This window comes from Hippopotamus amphibius, chromosome 9 (assembly GCF_030028045.1).
Source record: "Hippopotamus amphibius kiboko isolate mHipAmp2 chromosome 9, mHipAmp2.hap2, whole genome shotgun sequence".
Lineage (NCBI taxonomy): Eukaryota > Metazoa > Chordata > Mammalia > Artiodactyla > Hippopotamidae > Hippopotamus > Hippopotamus amphibius.
In genome coordinates this window covers 45,509,839-45,514,214 of record NC_080194.1, presented here as the reverse complement: position 1 = coordinate 45,514,214, position 4,376 = coordinate 45,509,839, and the positions used below count along the sequence as shown (strand labels likewise).

Sequence of the window (4,376 nt, the reverse complement as noted above, 5' to 3'; positions counted from 1 at the left end):
ACCCCAGGCTGAGCAGCTGGAGTTTGTTCACTGTGGACAGATACATCAAGATAAAGATAACAGGAGGATAATAGGAGAGGCTGAGCCCTGCCCAGGTAAAATATAGAGGCCACATTTTTCTCATTCTTGAGGTCAAGGAGACCTTCCTAAATACACATGTGCAGAAAGGCTCCTTGGAGGTCAAAAGGGGAGTGATGTCAACCTACCCATAGGCCTCTTTGCTGGAATCCATCTTGACTAAGAGATACGCGCACACACAGGAGTATCCTGAGACATACCAAATATAGACTCAGAACCAGGCAACACAAAATGATTGGCCAAAGGAAACTCAGAAGAAATGCCCCATATAAGTGATTTAAACTACCACAAGGGCGTGACTCTCTCTCTGAGTCCGCCTGTATGTCTATCCACATGTACTCTTTTTCCTCCTAATAAACACTTTGTTTCACTACTTTCCATTTCTTCATGGAAATTTGTTTCTTCAAAGCCAAAGGGCCAGGACCTTGTCAATGGCCAGTGGTCTAGTGGTTAGGATTTGGTGCTCTCACTGCCATGGCCCAACCTCAATCTTTGGCTGGGAACTGAAATCCTGCTTTAAGTTGCTGCAGGCTGAGGCCACCAGAGATCACTACCTGACCTTTGTTGCAAAACTCCTACATACCCTAGCTTTCCTCTTGCCTCCCTGAAGCAGTTTTCTCAGGGTTACCTGAGATGCTGCCTTCTGGGCTTGAAGTCCTCAGTATGCCTGCCAAATGAAACAAAACTCTCAACTTTTAGTGTGTGCATTTTTTTTTTCAGTTGAGAGAGACAAGCAAGAGCTTCAACCAGTCTGACTGATAAGGTTAATCTCCTACACAAGATCACTCTGTCGAGAATGGAAGAGGTAGATGTTTTATCTAATGTGCAGAAACCAATACAAAGAGTCAAAGAAAATGAAGAGAGAAATACATTCTAAAAAAAAAAAGGATAAAATCCAGAAATGGAGATAAGCGATATACCTGATAAAGAGTTCAAAATAATGCTCATAAAGATGCTCACTGAGGTCAGGAGAACAGTGCATCAAAAAAGTGAGAATTTCAACAAACAGAGAAAATATAAGAAAGTACCAAATGGAAATCACAAAGCTAAAGAATAACATAACTGAACTGAGAAATTCCATAGATGTGCTGGCTTTAGCAACACATATACTAAAATTACAACAATACAGAGAAGATTAGCATGGCCCCTGCACAAAGGATGACATGCAAATCATGAAGCATTCCACATTTTTCTGTTTGGGAAAAAAGATTGCTAAGACTAAAGAAAAACTAAAAACCTTAAATTAATGAAAATTACCTCTTTCACTGCTGAAAAAAAATGAAACTTTCTGGCTTATAGTTGAAATATATGTGATATTCCAGACTGGAGTATATGTTTCATCTGGTACCATTAAAGCATCACTGACCTTGATTCTAAATATTCGTGAGTCCATGAACAATGAACTTTTGAGTAACTTTTTTTCTACCTGTATATACCCAAAGTCTAAAGTACCTGATTGTGGGGGAAGAGTCAAGATGATGGAATAGAAGAACATGGAATTTGCTATTGCTCACAAATACATCAAGAATACATCTACAGGGCTTCCTAGGTGGTGCAGTGGTTAAGAATCTACCTGCCAATGCAAGGGACATGGGTTCAATCCCTGCTCCAGGAAGATCCCACATGCCACGGAGCAACTAAGTCCGTGTGCCACAACTATTGATCCTGTGCTTTAGAGCCCATGAGCCACAACTATTGAGCCCATGTGCTGCAACTACTGAAGCCCATGTGCCTAGAGCCTGTGCTCCGCAACAAGAGAAGCCACGGCAAAGAGGAGCCCACGCACCACAAGGAAGAGCAGCCCCCACTCACCGCAACTAAAAGAAAGCCCGCGCACAGCAAAAAAGACCCAACACAGCCAATAAAATAAATAAATAAATAAATTTATTTAAAAAAAGAACAAGTAAAAGGGAGTAAACGAACAAAAAACTTTAAAAAAAGAAAAAAGAATACATCTACAAATGGAACAGTTCTTACAGAGCTCCTACTGAACACTAGCAAAAGACCTCGGACACCTAAAAGGATGAAAAAAATCCCCACACAAATGGGTAGGATTAAAGAAAGAAAGAAAAAGAGGAAATGGGGAGGGACTAGCACCCCTGGTGGGGAACTGAAGGTGAGGAGAGGTTCCTGCACTCAGAAAAGTCAATTCACAGTGGGGAAATCAGCTGGGGCAGAAAGGGAACTTTGAGGGATCAGAGCAAAATACAGCAACTTGTCTGCGGAAAGCAGAACAATTAAGAACTGCATGCGTAGTCTGTGCCACTGCCCTGTGCACCCCAGCCTGAGTCATGTGTCTCCTGGTGTGGAGGTGGGCAGGTGCTGGAAAGTGGGGTTTGGAGAACAGACCCAGGGAGGGGACAGCTGCTGGCTGTGAAGAGACAGGCTGAAAGGACAGGAGTAAGGAGCTCTACAACTTGGAACCTTTTCAGAAGAAACCTGGGGCACTATAGAAGGAAGGCGCCATTGTTGAATGGCACACAAGGGGTGGGGCCGCCATTGCAAGCCACTTCCCCACTCACCAGTCTCCTACCTCCGCAGGCACTGGGAGGGGCACCCATCTGAGCAGACTTGCCTGCCCAAGTCAAGGAGTTCTCTGCCACATAGGCTCTGGAGCTCTGAGCATTGCACAGTGTCCGGGGTCCTGAGTGCTTTCAATGCCAAAGCCTCTTCAACTGCACATAGGGCCCACTCACACTGCCCAAACCAAAGCCTCTTCCTGAATCAGTCCTGGGCACCCCAGCCTGAGATGGAAAGCTGCTAATGCTGGGGGGCTGGGTGCTAAAGTGTGGGGTTAGGAGAGTGGGTCCAGGGATAGGACCACTGTTAGCTGTTTCTTCGTTTTTGTTTTTTTATATTTTGATGTATTTTTTTGTTTTTCTATTTTTTTTACTGTGCTTTTTTGTTTTTTGTTTGTTTTATTTTTATTTTATATTGGACTATAATTTGTTTGTTTTTTAAGCTCTTTATTGGAATATAACCCTTGTACCAGGTTTTGAGGTACACCAAAGTGAATCAGCTGTATTTATACACATATATATAACATACAAAACATAACCACGAGGCTATGACTAAGAAAGGCATAATATACTACTGTAATAAGCTGTGGACCTAATATATGTTAGGATCAGAAGAACAAGGGCCCCTGAATGGCTCACTCAATTATTATACAATCTCACAGTTAGAAGTGTTCTGCAAAAGAGCAGGGAAAAAGAGATGAGATTCCCTATGTAGGAGCATTTATGCTATTGCATCAGGAGGAAAAGGAATCAGAGGGCTACCACCTTATGGTGCGGCAGTCTGAAAGCAAACCCAAGGGGAAGTCTGTTCCACAAGGGAAGAGGGAGAAAATGAGAGTGGGGACATGTTATTTCAAAACTTAAACCCCCCTCCATCCTATCCATCTCCCCCAGTGGCAGAGCATGTTGCACTGGCAGTTGTTCCAACTGCCCCCCACGCCCACCCCATGCCACCATCGTATTCACCACCTCCTGTTTCCCCTTCCCATGGGGATCAAATAGAAGTTTCTATGTTAACACCTGGAGCACAGGGACCTGGTTTAGTATCACCATCTAAGACCCGACCAGGCACCCAGTTTGGACTGGGAGCCACCTCTGCAGCAGGGCAATTTCCCTTGCCCCAATATCCTGTAAGAGGCCAGGGGACTTGAGGCATGTGATTCTGATTTCCCTGCAGGAGCCCTGGGTAATACTGACAGTGGGGAATAAGTTCACTGACTTTCTAATAGATACAGGTGCCACATATTCTGTGGTAAACACCAAGGTGGCATAGAAAACATTTCAGTCTATCCCACTCATGGGATTTTCTGGAGAAGTACAAAACCATTTGTTCTTACAAGCTATAGAAGGCCAACTAGGGGACCTCATCCTACAGGGCCATGGATCCCAAACAAACATGGATCCCTCCTCCCCCAAGGTACACGAACTTTTGGCTAGGCATTTCATGGCCCAGTCTGCCCCAGACAACAGGTGCAAAATTCAGAAAGTAACTGCTGGTCCTCAGACTCTAATGAACAATTTGTTCCAGTTGGCTTATTCAGGGATATGGCCCAAAAGGCTGAAAGCACTCAGAGAAATATCCAAAAGGCCCAAATGATTGCAGTGGTTTTGTCTGCTTAGAGACAAATAAAGGGGAAACAAGCTTTCCTGGGAAAAACTTGCCTGTATCTTTGAAATGCAAATGTCTTATCTGGCCTTCTCAGAAACTCTTACCTCTGCCATCTTTTTAAAATGCAAATTTTGAAAAAGAGCGTACAGTAATTTGGAACTTGACTTGTT

At 43.7% G+C, this 4,376-nt stretch overlaps 1 non-coding gene across 1 annotated transcript; it reads left to right on the top strand.

Moving 5' to 3' along the window:
* Positions 1-1,163: 1,163 nt before the first annotated feature.
* On the top strand, positions 1,164-1,270 carry LOC130829628 (U6 spliceosomal RNA). Its single transcript, XR_009047641.1, has one exon. It is a non-coding gene; the product is annotated as a U6 spliceosomal RNA (small nuclear RNA).
* The last annotated feature ends 3,106 nt before the right edge of the window (positions 1,271-4,376 follow it).